Raw genomic sequence first — 16,469 nt, forward strand, 5'->3', positions numbered from 1 at the left:
TACATGCTCACTACTGTCACAGCTAAACTTTTTATCCATCACAATTCTCAGTCTGCTTCATTTGATATCTCATTATATTATTTGCTCCAAATCCTCCTCACTCACTCCAACGACCTTCTTAAGACTCAAGCTTCACCTTCTTTGATGATATGAGCAACTGGGTCACTTTTTTCCTTTTATTTTAACCTTGATTTTATCTTCAGTCTTCAGATGACCCAGAAAGCTAGACTTCAGTATCTCCTCTTCTTCTGTGCCACTGACTCTCATCACCACATCACATCAGCCATCGACCAGGACAGTAGGCCTCCATGCCTCTTTTTCAGGTGACACCGCACACCTCTGAGATCTCCAACTCTGTTTCCTTTTTCTAGACCAGTTGTTCTCTAACATACAACAGGATCACCTATGACGCTTATTAAAACAGGGACTGCTTAAGACCCACCCCAGAATTTGCATTTCCAGAAAGTTCCCAGCAGCTCTTGCTGCTGTTCTGGAACCATCCTTTAAGAGCCACTACTCCAGACCCATCCTGTTTCTTTAACTTCATTTTCTTCCCATCGCTTCTCTTCAGTGATACCTTTAACTTTTTTCTTAACTTTCCTTTACCAGCAGGTCCACTAGCCTGCTGCTGAAAGTGAAGTGAGTCACTCAGTCATGTCCGACTCTTTTGTGACCCCATGGACTCTACAGCCCATGAATTCTCCAGGCCAGAATACTCTGGAGCGGGTAGTTGCTGGGTACATTTAATTCTGTCCTGGCCTCTACGTGTGCAATGCTGTAAGTTACTATTGCAACACCGTAATACTCCAGACTTCCCTGTGTACGATCCAGTTAGTCAACCCAGAATAATCCTTAGTCTGCTTTTCCCAGTTCTTTCTCCTTAAGATCACATGTCTTTAAAGTAGTTATGGAACCACGCTGACTACAGTTCATGCCAACTAACTTCAACTGGGTATTTAGTACTTTGCTCACTGCTGAACAGTTTTTTTCCCAAAATATTGTACTGGACAAGCCAAGGCTCAGAATGTCTGTCCATGTTAGATGCAGCCACAAGCCAGGCTCAAAGCATTCCACTGATCTGAGAAACTCTTGTTAATAATCAATCTCCACAGTTACTTTGCATAAATCCAAGGTATTGCCACATGTCTCCCTTGGCATTTTTTTACTTCCCAGGAATCATGATTATAACCAAAGGGTTTCTGAAGCGTTTTACCCTTTTGACTGACCTTGCAAGGAGTTATTTAGCTTACATACCCAGCAGCACCAATTAATGCTGCTTCAAGGTCTTGGCAACATTCAAATCCCATCAGCCCCAAGGCTGAACAGGAGGGGAATGTCAGATAAGGGCTCTAACACTCCAGTCTTCTTCAGACATCTGTGTGAGCTCACCTAGAGAGCACCCATCTGAATTCATACATCCCTACTCATTCAGTATTCGTTTGACTTAAGCACTGTCCAGGTTCTCAGATCAGCAGTATTGATGCCATGCTCATAAAGTGGAAGTCAGACGAAATTTCCATAAATATCTACTGGGTGATGATAAAGTATAAAATATCTAGGTGATGATAAAGTATAAAGTGTGGTATAAAGGTTATATAACAGACCATACCCAAAACCTTTGACTGTGTGGACCACAATAAACTGTGGAAAATTCTGAAAGAGATGGGAATTCCAAACCACCTGACCTGCCTCTTGAGAAACCTGAATGCAGGTCAGGAAGCAACAGCTAGAACTGGACATGGAAAAACAGACTGGTTCCAAATAGGAAAAGGAGTACGTCAAGACTGTACATTGTCACCCTGCTTATTTAACTTATATGCAGAGTACATCATGAGAAATGCTGGGCTGGAGGAAGCGCAAGCTGGAATCAAGATTGCTGGGAGAAATATCAATAACCTCAGATATGCAGATGACACCACCCTTATGGCAGAAAAGTGAAGAAGAACTAAAGAGCCTCTTGATGAAAGTGAAAGAGGAGAGTGAAAAAGTTAGCTTAAAGCTCAACATTCAGAAAACTAAGATCATGGCATCTGGTCTCATCACTTCATGGCAAATAGATGGGGAAACAGTGGAAACAGTGTCTGACTTCATTTTTCTGGCCTCCAAATTCACTGTAGATGGTGATTGCAGCCATGAAAATAAAAGACGCTTACTCCTTGGAAGGAAAGTTATGACCAACCTAGACAGCATATTAAAAAGCTGAGACATTACTTTGTCAACAAAGGTCCGTGTAGTCAAGGCTATGGTTTTTCCAGTGGTCATGTATGGATGTGAGAGTTGGACTATAAAGAAAGCTGAGCACCGAAGAATTGATGCTTTTGAACTGTGGTGTTGGAGAAGACTCTTGAGAGTCCCTTGGACTGCAAGGAGATCAGTCCTGGGTGTTCATTGGAAGGACTGATGTTGAAGCTGCAACTCCAATACTTTGGCCACCTGATGGGAAGAGCTGACTCATTTGAAAAGACCCTGATGTTGGGAAAGATTGAGGGCAGGAGGAGAAGGGGACAACAGAGGATGAGATGGTTGGATGGCATCACTGACTCAATGGACATGGGTTTGGGTGGACTCCGGGAGTTGGTGATGGACAGGGAGGCCTGGTGTGCTGTGGTTCATGGGGTCGCAAAGAGTTGGACATGACTGAGCGACTGAACTGAACTGAACTGATAGACAGGGGTAATATAAAGCATTCATAAGAAATCCTATCAGGACCACAATGCATGCTGCAGAGGCCCTGCTCTTGGAAAGCCATGTGCAAATATCATAGTTCCCTCTTCCCGGACTTCATGGCTGTTTGCCCAGTCGATAACAATAGTCTCTCAGTGTTAGGCCTGTCCCATGGCCAGCAAAGACTATGTCGTTTCTCTAGATTCTAAACTGATTGGCACAGGGCTGCTCTTGGTCAATCTGGCCTCACAGAGTGTTGCACAGGCCCCAGGCCAATCCTTCTGGGAAGGGCTCTGCCTCATTTCTGTTTTCAAATGTATTTTGATTAATGAATTCAGCTATGCCATATCTTTTTTTTTTTTTTTTTTTTAAGTTGTGGCATGCAAACTCTTAGTTGTAGCATGCAGAATCTAGTTCCCTGACCAGGGATTGAACCCAGGCCCCTTCCATTGGGATCTCGGAGTCTTAACCACTTACTGGATCCCCAGGTGAGTCATGGCTCTGCCATTTCTAGCGTGTGAGACAGAGCAAACCACTCCACAAACCATATGTTCCTATCTTGACAGATCAACCCAAGTGAGATGGGATTAAATAACCCCTAAAGTTCTCTGAAAGGGTAATAATATTGCAGAAGAGTGAGAAGAAAGTAGAGATGGGGAGCCTGCCTATCTGGCCTGTGTATGATATGTGTAGCCTGTATTACTTGTCTCTTGCTGCTATAACAAATTACCATTAGCTCAGTGACTTAAAACAGACAAATGTATTACTTTACAATTGTGTATGTCAGAAACCCCATATGGTCTCACTGGGCTGCAACCCAGACACTAACCTGGATGCCTTCCACCTGGAGGCTCCAGGGGAGGAGCAGTTCGCTTGCCTCCAGCTTCTAGGCTCCACCTGCACTCCTTGGCTCATGGCACCACCCGTCTTCAAAGCCAGCAATGGCAGGTTAGGTTCCTTTTCACGCTGCACCTCTCTGCTCCTCTGTCCATGGTCATGTCTCCCTCTGACCACAGCTGGGGAAGATTCTCTGATCTAAGGGCCCAAGGGATTAGATTGCATCCATCTAAATAATCCAGGCTAACTTCCTCATCAAGGTTCTTCATCACATTATGAAGTCTCTTTTGCTGCATAAGGTAACACTCATGGGTTCCAGGGATTAGGACATAGAGATCTTCAGGGCCATTATTCTGCTTGCCCTTTGAACTGAGCCCTGGTGTCTTTGAACAAGCCATTCGTCCTTTTTAAAAATCAGTGACAGGCCAGGTATTTTCCAAGACCCCCTTTCTGCTCTTTCTTTTTTTTTTAATGCCTGATCTCATTATCTATTATGGTTTGGCTGTGCTGGGTCGTCCTTGCTGTGTGGGCTTTTATCTAGTTGCAGTACGCAGGCTTCTCATTGCAGTGGCTTCTCTTGTTGTGGAGCACAGGCTGTCAGCACTAAGGCTTTAGTAGTTGTGGCTCCTGGGCTCTAGAGCACAGGCTTGATAGTTGTGGCACATAAGCTTAGCTACTCCGTGGCATTTGGGATCTTCCTGGACCAGGGATCACACCTGTGTCTCCTGCACTGGCGGGTGGATTCTTTACCCTGAGCCACCAGGGAAACCCTGCTCTTACTTCCCTTACTCCTCACCTCCTGTCCTAATCGTGGGTATCCACTTCCTGGGGGAAATGACCTCCAACTTGCCTTGTCTGAGTTAAGTTTAACCTTGGGATAATAATGTCCTTTTTTTCCCCCAGCTAGTAACACCTCTGATTGTTATTTCTCTTTATTTTTTCCATGTAGAACTACCGAATCTTCATACAAATGCTTTCTGTATTCTCCGTGAAAAAAAAAAAAAAACTGTTTAATTCATAAAAGTCTTGGCCAGTTAAACATTCATCATTCCTCTGGGTGAAAACGAACACTGTACCAGCCCTGACATAACACTGGTTCAGTCAGCCGTGGAACAAATGTTTAATGTGTCCCTGCTGTATTGCAGGCCTTGCATTAAAAACTAATCTTCTAATGGTGAAAAGGACACTATCTCTATACTAAAAGAACAGCAAGGCTAGTGGTGGGGCATGCAGGAGACAGGACTTTTCAGTACAGCGTGGTAAGTGCTGCTGTGAGCAAGTGCAGGGTCTCTGATGTCCCACTAGGGAAAGAAAGGGGAGTTCCCTGAAACCAAATGAAAAGCAGGAGGGCCCCAGTGAAGGTGAGAGTGAGGTGATGAGAGAGGGGTGGAAGGTCCCCAAAGCCCAAGCAAACGGTGTTCATAAAAGCCTAGAGGGATTGCGGATTGTAGATAATTTCAGCATTTGCTGCAGCGGGGTGTTTGAGGGGAGAGGGTGGTGAGGGTTGATGGCAGTCAGCTGAAAACCTTGTTTACCTGTTAAGGAGCTGGAATTTATCCTGAGGGCAATGTGGAAGCATTGAAATGTTTAAGCCTGAAGTTGGCATAATGAGCTTTGCCTTTTTTTCTTGGAGACTCTTAACTGGGAGCTCGATCCAAGAGCGCCTGTGTTTTGATGGCTATCACGTAATCGTGTGGCCTTTCCGTGAAGAACTTCGGAGGTAGAGGCATAGCAGCAGGAAGAAGCTTAGGTACTCAGTACCACTAGCCTCTGAATCTGGCTATTCATAATCTAAGAATAAAACTCTAGAAATACCATGTCATGTAAGCAAGATGACCCCTACCTTAAGCAGACCAGGGATGTGGTCCCTCTCCAGTTGACTGCAGCCCTTTGGTTCAGGTCTGAGCTCTCTGCATGGACCACTGGATTCTCTGCAGTGCCTAGAATGAACCGTGCTCTAGTCAGCTTTGTGCACGGGACTAGAAGCCTTTTCCTTCCCCACTTAAGTGTCAGGGTAGCTCTTACTCTGCCTTCAAGACTCACCTCAATTGTGTCCCGTAGGTGCGAGTAGGTGCCTGCGTGTGTACGCTCAGTCGTGTCCAACTCTGTGCCACCCCTTGGACTGTAGCCCACAAGGCTCCTCTGTCCATGGGATTCTCCAAGCAAGAATACTGGAGTGGATTGCCATGCCCTCCTCCAGGGGACCTTCCCGACCCAGGGATCAGAACCCACGTTATCTTGTGTCATCCTGCATGGGCAGGCAAATTCTTTACCACTCTGTCACCTGGGAAGCCCTGTGTCCTGTTGGTAAATCATTTTAAATCCTCTCAATGCACCCTCCAAGGTTGAGCAAGGGCTCCACTTCAGTGAAGTGTTCTGCATTCTTCTGTTTCCCGGTTATCACATTACGCTCTCCTATCCTTATTCAGGTGCTTCGCCCTCCCCAACCCACCACCACCACTACAAAGGCTAGAGAAGCCTTGTAATTACACAGATCTGGGGACTTCCTGGTGGTGCAGTGGGTAAGACTCTGCCTTGCACACTCTGGCTTGCACACTTAGCCAGCGCAGGGAGTGCAGGTTCAATCCCTGATGGGGGAACTAAGACCCCACATGCCACAGGGTGCGGCCAAAAAGAACAAAAAGCAAACTAGATCTGGATATGCACCATTTATAACCAATGCAGGATACGCGGCAAGGCGAACACTACCTTAGTACAGTGAGAGTGAAAAGAAAGTGAAATCGCTCAGTCATGTCCAACTCTGTGCGACCCCATGGACTGGAGCCTACCAGGCTTCTCTGTCCATGGGATTCTCCAGGCAAGTATACCGGAGTGGGTTGCCATTTCCTTTTCCAAGGGATCTTCCTGACCCAAGGATCCAACCCGGCTCTCCCACAGTGCATACGGCTGCTTTACCGTCTGAGCCACCAGGGAAGCCCTTAGTATAGTAGTCCCTGGGTATTAATTAACAAGAAACCAGTTCAAAGATATGTCGGTGAAAGGGATAGGACTTTCTCATCTCATCAGAGGTTCACATGGGAATTAATGGTTCTGAACCTACCATAACCCTGCAGTTTCTCCCTCACACTTACCTTTTGCTAGGCGGCAGTGACTGGGCAGAGGAGGAAACGACAGGCATGCAAACTTTGCAAGTCACAAGGCACCGGTGAGAGAGTTGATTATTTCCATCTGAGGTGCCATCGCCTGGGTGGAGGACACTGAAATGGCAAAGCACTGAAGGGAGAAGGCTGCTGGGGTGGGTGGTTCTGAGATGGGAAACGATGCCCACCTGAAGATGCCCTCCCAAGGTCCAGGGAAAAGTCCCTGCTTGCCCCCGAGAAAGAATGGCTCAAAGGGTATGTGTTCATTGTGCAGAAAAATATCAGGAAGTATCAGGAAAGTTGACAGATGAGGTACTCAAGGTCCCCAAACTTTATTGGCTTACAGTTGATGTTCTTAATGTTGCAGTAATTTTTTAAACATACCACTAGGCCAAAAGAAACACCAAATAGTTCCTGTTATTTGGTTAGATCCAAATGACTTAATAGTTGTAATAGTAGTAGTTGTGTGATGTGCGAGAGTTGTCCTTGTGTGTCTCTTGATGATTCAGAATATCCCACGCCATCCCTAAGAGTTAGTTTCAGCATCTGGGTGGGCCTTGGCACACACATTGGGGACTACATTACCCATGCAACAGCAGCCTTCTTTTGGAGGACCTGGGTTCTCTGAAACACCCATTCCAGATAGGACAAAGATTCATCGAGCCCTGAAAGGCTGGTGATTTTTATTTTCCTCACTTCAGAGTTAACCAAGGGCTTGCTCCAAGGAACAGAATAGGATCGAGCCTATCCTGGGAATTAACATTGAAATTGTTGGTTTTCTTTCTCCCTCCACCAGCAAGGACTCCTTTAGGGCAAAGACACGATCTGCATCTCTTACTCTCTCCCTAGAGCTGTGACCTGCGCAATGTGGGGACTCAGTACAGACATACCTCCCTTTCTCGCACTTTGCAGATACGTATTGTGTATTTTTACAAATGGAAGGTTTGTGGCAGCCCTGCGTTGAGCAAGTCACTTGGTGACATTTTCCCACCAGCATTTGCTCACTCCATCTCCATGTCACATTTTGGTAATTCTTGCAACATTTCAAGCTTTTTCATCATTATATGTTATGGTGAAGGAGAAAACAGACAAAACAGGCTCCATCTTGAAAGCAGGACTCCATCTTAGGCCGGACTGGGGACTTTGAGCTCTATGCCCAGTATCTATGGAAACGACATACCAACTGGAAAACCAGGCCCCCTGGATGGAAGGGCCCCAGGGCTCATACCTAGACTCTCTGTTGCCTAAAAGAATACCCTCATTATCTGTGTAACTGAATAGAATCATAAATTCTATTATGCTTACTGGGGTATGACCACAGGCCTATTGATAATTGTCCACTGTTAACTACCTAGGCTTAAGGCATATGAATCACAGGTTAACTTGTATCTTTCTTTTCCTTTGTTCAGACTAGTTTGGGGAGGTGAGTTTGGGTACGTACACTTAGAGTATATAAGGTTTTCAGAAAAACTGGTCGGGGTCCTTGGCTAAGAGGAGACTCTGCCTTGGGCCCGCCGGTGTAATAAACTGCACTCTGCATTGTAATTGTAATAAATTGTAATAAACTATCTGCATTGTCCTTCTGAGTGAGTTTGTTTCCCGGAACGCGTGGCTACAACATTTGGTGCATTGGCATGGGTGGTTCAGTGGTAGAATTCTCGCCTGCCACACGGGAGGCCCAGGAAACTCCTCACTTTGGGGAGACAAGTCCCATTTGGGACTACTCCGAGCCCTTGCAGCTCGAATCTTCTGGGGGGGAAGGTGCCTCACCCTTCTGGAAAGATTCTGCTTCTCAATGCTGGACCTTTCATGTTAGCAGGTAGTGGACGGCAGCAGGGGAACTGAGCGCTCAGGTGAGGAGGAGCCCACCCGGCAGGGTGGAAGAGGGGGCCTGATCACCCCCCTGGGAGGGATTAGAAGGGGCACAGACCCACAGGAGCCTGGAATAGGCAGGTGGTGATGATTGCTTGGTACACAGGTTGATGAGCGTGTTAGGGCTTAGGAAGGAAATTTGTGAAAGTCATTTAGGAGGCGGTGTCCACGCCGTCTTGCCGTCTTGGGGAAAATTATTACCAAGCATTGCCAGGGTATTGTAAGGAGAAGAAACGTCTTTGTGTGCTCATAATCTGCCCTCCCCAAGGAGGTGTCCCATCTGCTATGAAATTCTTGACCCCCTCGGAGCTGTCAGGCTAGAAGGAGGGGGATACATAAGTGAGTACAAATTGGCTTTTCCGGAGATGGCCTGGGACGTGGAATATTTAACCCATCTGTATTTTCATCCGCACCTGATCAAGCCCACCAAGGCAGAATGGACTTTAAAAGTTAAGGGAGAAACAGTCTTGGACCACGTGGTGTTCTGGTTTGGCTGTGCTGACCGGCAGGTGAAGACACGCCAATCCCCTTTCTCCTTCTGGGGTCTGGCAGGTAAGGCTGTTCTCACCCCAATTAGGAAGGAGGCAGAATGGCTATTTAAGTGTCATTGAGTGGAAATATCAGAAATACACAGGGTACTGAGAACTTCATAGACAGAATGAAAAGGAAAAGTAGAAGGTCCAAGAAGGTAAGCAAGATGGGGGGAAGTGAATCTAAGGCAACTGTATTGGAGTGCATGATTAAAAATTAAAAGAAGGGATTTGGAGGAGACTATGGGGTGAAGATGAAGCCTAACTGCCTCCACATACTCTGTGGTCAAATGGCCCCCTATGGGAGTAGGATGGCCACCAGAGAACACTATGAACTTAAAAATAGTGGAAGCAGTCTAAACAGTAGTCACAAGAGAGCCAGGACACCTGGATCCATATCCATATATTGACTTATGGTTAGGGTTAGCTCAAGACCCTCCTACTTGGACAAGGTTCTGTATCCAGAAGGGAAAGGGAAAAATATTAATGGCAATTAAAAATAAGGAAGAAATTAAGACCCTATTAGATGCTGCCTGGGAACCAGAAAGGGTTGCAGTCATACACTGCTGAGGACATCAAAAAGAGGATACCCCCCGGGCTCAGGGAACAGATTGGCAGATAAGACCGCTAAACAAGCAGCCAAGGGCTTGGGGGTGACAAGTGAAGCCCCTATTAAAGCTCTCATATTGGCGGAGCTGCCTGAGCTAACTGTAGACTCTCCAAAATACACTGAAGCCCAAAACCAACTAGCCAAAGCGGAAGGGGCCATCAAGACTGAAAAGGGATGATGGGAATTGCCAAGTGGCACATTATTGGTGCCAGAAGAGCTGGCAACCAAGCTGGTAAGCCAAACACACCAAGTGACTCATCTAGGCCATGATAAACTGGAAGAGCTCATTTGAAAATATTTCTTAGTTCCCTGCCTCTCTTCCCTATGTAGGACAGAATCTCAGAACTGCACTGCCTGCTCACAGGTCAATGCTGCCTCTCGGCACAGACAGAAACCTCCAGGGATTCAGCTAAAAGGCATGCTGCCCTTTGAACACCTGGAAATGGACTTCACTGAAATGAAACCTCACCAACACTACCATTACCTGCTGGTCATGGTATGTACATTCTCAGGATGGGTAGAAGCTTTTCCTACCCGGACTGAAAGAGCATCAAAAGTAGCCTGGTGCCTGCGTAGAGAGATAGTTCCCAGATTTGGATTTCCTACCAGCATTGGATCAGACAATGGCCTGGCTTTCATAGCTGATTTAGTTTAACAAGTAAGCAAAACGTTAAACATCAAGTGGAAATTACATCCAGCATATAGGCCCCAGAGTTCTGGGATGGTGGAAGGAACCAACCGGACACGTGAAGAGACTCTCCAGGTGGATCTTAGAGACTGACTGCTCCTGGGTGGATTTGTTTCTGACGGCGCTGCTCAGACTCAGGATGACCCCACGGTCCCACGGCTCTTCTCTGTACAAAATTGTGTATGGGAGGCCCCCTCCCATAATAAAACAGATGTCAACAAATCTGCCTCAGGTAAGGGGAGGTGAGATTTCACAGCAGATAGAACAACTGGGTAAGGTAATAAATTAGGTAACTAAGTTTGTACAAGAAAGGGTGCCATTCCCCTTGGGAAACAGATTCATGAATGTGTACCTGGGGATCAGGTGTGGTCAAGGACTGGAAACACGACTCCTTGGCCCCACATTGGAAGGGTCCGTATACTGCTGTTCTAACCAGCCTGACTGCAGGTGTCACTCCCTGGATTCACTGCATGAGGGTGAAGAGCTCATACCACGCAGACCTGGAAGACGCCAAGGGGACTACACAAAAGGACCCCACTGATCCCCGTGAAACCAAGATCATCTTAAAGAAGAAAAAGGGATGAAGCTCTACAATCAACTGCTGCTAAAGGACTTGCTGGTATCATCCTGAGACTAACCATAGTTTCAGAACAGAGACGGACCTGTGCTATAATTAAAGTTGAATGTTGTGTATATATTCCTGATTTATCTGGCTATATATCAGCCACCCTGGATGACATGAAAGGTCAGGTAAAAGTTATGTCTGATGATAATCTTCCTGTTTGGATTTTGGTCCTATCTTGGGTGAAGGGTGATTGGTAGAAAACTATATTTACCATTGTTATAGTTGCCTTGATAGTTCTGCTTTGTGGACCCTTTATTTTACAATGTATTATGAACTTTGTAACCCAAAGGTTGATGTCGTTCTCTCAAATTGGAGGTCAGAGAGTCAGGGTGCAATATATCCCTATGAATGATGCTCATACTATGAGTTAAGAGCATCAAGAGGCGGGAATGAAGGAGGAAACAGACAGAACAGGCTCCATCTTGAAAGCAGGACTCTGTCTTGGGCTGGACTGTGGACTTTGAGCTAGATGCCCAGTATGTATGGAAACGACATACCAACTGGAAAACCAGGCCCCCTGGATGGAAGGGCCCCAGGGCTCATACCTAGACTCTCTGTTGCCTAAAAGAATACCCTCATTATCTGTGTAACTGAATAGAATCATAAATTCTATTATGCTTACTGGGGTATGACCACAGGCCTATTGATAATTGTCCACTGTTAACTACCTAGGCTTAAGGCATATGAATCACAGTTTAACTTTGATTGTATCTTTCTTTTCCTTTGTTCAGACTAGTTTCTGGGAATTTGGGGAGGTGGGTTTGGCCACATACACTTAGGGTATATAAGGTTTTCAGAAAAACTGGTCGGGGTCCTTGGCTAAGAGGAGACTCTGCCTTGGGCCCGCCGGTGTAATAAACTGCACTCCACTATCTGCATTGTCCTTCTGAGTGAGTTTGTTTCCTGGAATGCGTGGCTACAACAATGGTGGCCTGAGATCAGTGGTCTTTGTTGTTCCTACAACTCCCTGAATGCTCAGATGATGGTTAGCATTTTTTAGCAACAATGTATTTTAAAATTAAGGTATGTGCATTGTTTTTCTAGATATAATGCTATTGCACACTTAGCAGACTGTAGTATAAACATAACTTTTATATGCACCAGGAAACCGAAGAATTCGCTTGACTCACTTTATTGTTGTATTTGCTCTATTGTAGAGTCTGGAACCAAACCCTCAGTATCTCCAAGGTATGCCTGTGCATTTTTGTTGATTAAATGGTTATATCAATTTTACCTTCCACTATCTTCTTAGAAGATAGGCATTGACATGTCTTGGCTGTAACTCAAGGTTCTTTCCTGAAATGTCAACCAAAAAAAAAGGAAAATATAATTAAAAGTTTCAAAGCCAGCACCAAGGACCTGATGGGAGCTTAAAATTTCATCTGTTCTCCACCCTAAGGAAAACATAAGGGGAGAGGTGATCAAGGAGTCCAAACACAGGAAAAAGAAAGATGGACATTACTTTGATGTTTTTATTATTTAAAATTGTGGGGTCTTTTTTGATGCTTTTAAATAATTGCTAAATTATTGGGGTGGTTTGGGTACAAGCTAGCTATGAGACAGAGGAATACATTAATTTCCCTTTTAGAGGCAGCTGACAGCAATATCTCAGGTTTTCATGCTCTTCCGGAACCTTCCCACTTTCCATTGAGAGGGACAGTCTGTTTCTCCTTCTTTCATCCTGTGTAGAACTTCGTGGCTGCCCCAACTAATGGAATGCAGTGAAAACGAGCCTGCATACATTTCCAAGACAAGTCATAAAAGGCTATACATCTTCCATCTGGTTCAGTCTCTCACTCGTGGGATACTTGCCTTGGAAGCCAGCGCCCAGGCTGTGGGAAAGACAAGACAGTCACGTGGAGAGGCCCATGCAGACAGCAACCGGGTCCCCAGCTGACAGCCAGCCTCCACTGCCCCGTAACGGGAGTGAGCCCTCCAGAGCATTCAGGCTCCCAGCCTCCAAATTACTCCAGATTATGCCAACTGGAGCAGATGTCAGTCATCTTCTTCCTCAAATGCAGATTCAGGAGCAAACAAAATGCTGGCGTGGGCTTTTGTTTGTTTTGCAACTCCATACCGCCTATAGGGATCTTAATGCCCCAACCAGGAATCCGACCCATGCCCTTTGCAGCTGGAAGCATGAATTCCACCAGGGAATTCCCCAATACTGTGGTTGTTTAAGCCACCAGTGTTGGCATATTTGTTATGCAGCCTCAACCCAAAAATATTTTTTAACACTGTATTTGAAAAATGTGAGACTTCCTGGGTGGCTCAGTGGTAAAGAATCTGTCTGCCAAATGCAGGAGACACAGGTTTGATCCCTGAGTTGAAAATGGCAGCTCACTCCAGTATTCTTGCCTGGAAAATCCCATGGACAGAAGAGCCTGGTGGGCTACAGTTGATGGGGTCGCAAAGAGTTGGACACAATTGAGTGACTAAATAACAACATTTGAAAAATATATACATGGTGTAGTAAGGAACACAGAACTCTGAACATAGAATGCCTGGGTTCCAATGCTAGCTCCAGTATTTAATAGCTGTCAACCTTGGATAAATTACTTAACCTCATGCCTGTTTCCTTATCTGTAAAATGGAGGTAGTAAGAGTCCCTGCTTCATAGGGATGATGCTAATTATTTAGGGGACTTAAGATGTGCAAAGTGTTTGGAACTGTGTCCACTGTGGAATAAGCTCTAAATAAGGATTATATTAGCAGTGGCCACAGGACTAGAAAAGGTCAGTTTCCATTCCAATCCCAAAGAAAGGCAATGCCAGAGAATGTTCAAACTACTGCACAATTTCACTCATTTCACATGCTAGCAAGATAAGGCTCCAAATTTTTCAAGCTAAGCTTCAGCAGTACCTGAACTGAGAACTTCCAGATGTACAAGCTGGATTTAGAAAAGGCAGAGGAACCAGAGGGCAAATTGCCAACACCTGTTCCATCATAGAAAAGGCAAGGGAATTCCAGAAAAATATCTATTTCTGCTTCATTGACTATGCTAAAGCCTTTGACTGTGTGGATCACAACAAACTATAGAAAATTCTTAAACTGATGAGAATACTAGACTACCTTACCTGCTTCCTGAAAAACCTGTATTCATGTCAAGAAACAAGAATTAGAACCAGACATGGAAGAACAGACTGATTCAAAATTGGGAAAGGAGTACGTCAAGTCTGTATATTGTCATCCTGCCTGTTTAACTTATATGCAGAGTACATCATGCAAAATGCCAGACTGCATGAATCCCAAGCTGGTATCATGATTGTCAGGAGAAATATCAACAACCTCAGATATACAGATGATACCACTCTAATGGTAGAAAATGAAGAGAAAATAAAGAGCCTCTTGATGAAAGTGAAAGAGGAGAGTGCAAAATCTGGCTTAAAACTCAACATTCATAAAACTAAGATCATGGCATCCAGTCCCATCACTTCATGGCAAATAGATGGGCAAAAAGTGGAAACAGTGGCAAATTTTATCTTCTTGGGCTCCAAAATCACTGCAAACAGTGACTGCAGCCATGAAATTAAAAGACACTTGCTCCTTGGAAGGAAAGCTATGACAAACTTAGCATAATAAAAAGCAGAGACAGTACACGGGGACAATCTGAGGGATGGGATGGGGAGGGTGGGTGGGGGGTTCAAGAAGGGAGACACATGTACACCCATGGCTGATTAACGTCAATGTATGGCAAAAACCACTACAATCTGTAAAGTAATTAGTCTCCAATTAAAATAAACAAATTAATTTTAAAAAAGAAATCACACATGAAATAAACTTTGAAAAAAAAAAAAGCAGAGATACCACTTTGCCAACAAAGATTCATATAGTCAAAGCTATGGTTTTTTTCCAGTAGTTATGTATGAATGTGAGAGTTGGACCATAAAGAAGGCTGAGCGCTGAAAAACTGATGCTTTCGATTTATGGTGCTGAAGGCTCTTCAGAGTCCCTTGGACAGCAAAGAGATCCAACCAGTCAATCTTAAAGGAAGTCAACCCTGAATGTTCATTGAAGGGACTGATGCTGAAGCTGAAGCTCCAATCCTTTGGCCATGATGCAAAGAGCCAACTCATTGGAAAAGACCCTGATTCTGGGAAAGATTGAAGGCAAAAGGAGAAGAATGACAGAGGGAAGATGGTTGGATGGCATCACCGACTTGATGGATGTGAGTCTGACCAAGCTCTGGGAGATAGTGAAGGACTGGGAAGCCTGGAGTGCTGCAGTCCATGGGGTCGCAAAGAGTCAGACACGACTTAGCAACTGAACAACAAGGATTAGATATTGCTGTGGTGGTGATAATGGTTTTATAGTTGGTAATCTTGGTGTGTTCGACAGAATTCTAAGACCCCAGTGACTCTGGCTTCCTGGAATCCTGTCATTTGCTTCTAGTCAACTATGGCAAAGACAAAGAAATTTTGCAGATGTGCAGTCCCTAAAACTAACTTTAAGTGAATCAAAAGGGAGATTCTTCTAGATGGACCTCACGTAATGAGGTGAGCTCTTTAAAAGAGAATCTAGAGATCAGACCCTCTTGCTAGCCTTGAAGAAACCAGCCACAAGGAGTGCAACAACTGTGAGCAAATGAGTCAGCTACCACGTGAGTGAGGAAAGGAAGTGCAGACTCAGGAGAAAGTGCAGCCCCTGCTGACATATTAATGGGAGTCAGAAGCTGAGCAGAAGATCCAGGTAGGAAGTCCTACCTGACTCCTGACCCATGGAAACCGTGAGCCAATAAACAGATGTTGTCTTAAGTAAACTAAGCTTGTGCTAATGTTGCTCAGCAATTAAAAAAAATATATATATATATATACACATAATTAAGGACCTCCCTGCTGGTCCAGTGGTTAAGACTCTATGCTTCCACTGCAGAGGGTATGGGTTCGACCCCTAGTTGGGAAGCTAAGATCCCACATGCCGTGCAGCACGGCCAAAAATAAGTAAGATTTAAAATAAATTTAAAAAAACAAATATAATTAAAAATTCAAACCATAAAAAAGTACATACAATGAAAAGTAGATTTTTCTGCCATTGTAGACATTCACCTTCCTCAGTGGCAACCATTTGGAAGAACTTGGCCCTCCTCATTCCAGAAATTTTCTATGCATGTGAAAATGTCTGCATGCATCTGTATTTCATACAAGATATACATACAAGATATTATAGATGTAGATTTATAATATCCTTGAAGCCTAGGCTAAGGGCAGTGAGTGAATATGTGTTATCTCAGAAATCTGCATTCATTAGAAACAGTATAAAACATCTTGCAGCTGAAATGGCTTTTAGGAGAGCCAGGCTAAGTCCTTTTAAGTGCTTTGGTGGCTTCATGATTTACAGTCTGTAATTAAATGTGCGATGGGGTTGAGCATCAGTTTGCCAAATCAAACAGAGAGGAAAGACTATTTTCCACTGCTTTGCAGTTTTTTTTCCTTTCACTTACGGATCCCAAGTCTTTTCTTACAATACATTATCTTTACTGTTGCAGTAGTCCATTGTGTGGTGTGGCATAATTTATTTTTCTAATATCCTATGGATATGACTG

The sequence above is a fragment of the Cervus canadensis genome, chromosome 16, assembly GCF_019320065.1.
Source record: "Cervus canadensis isolate Bull #8, Minnesota chromosome 16, ASM1932006v1, whole genome shotgun sequence".
NCBI classification, from domain to species: Eukaryota; Metazoa; Chordata; class Mammalia; order Artiodactyla; family Cervidae; genus Cervus; species Cervus canadensis.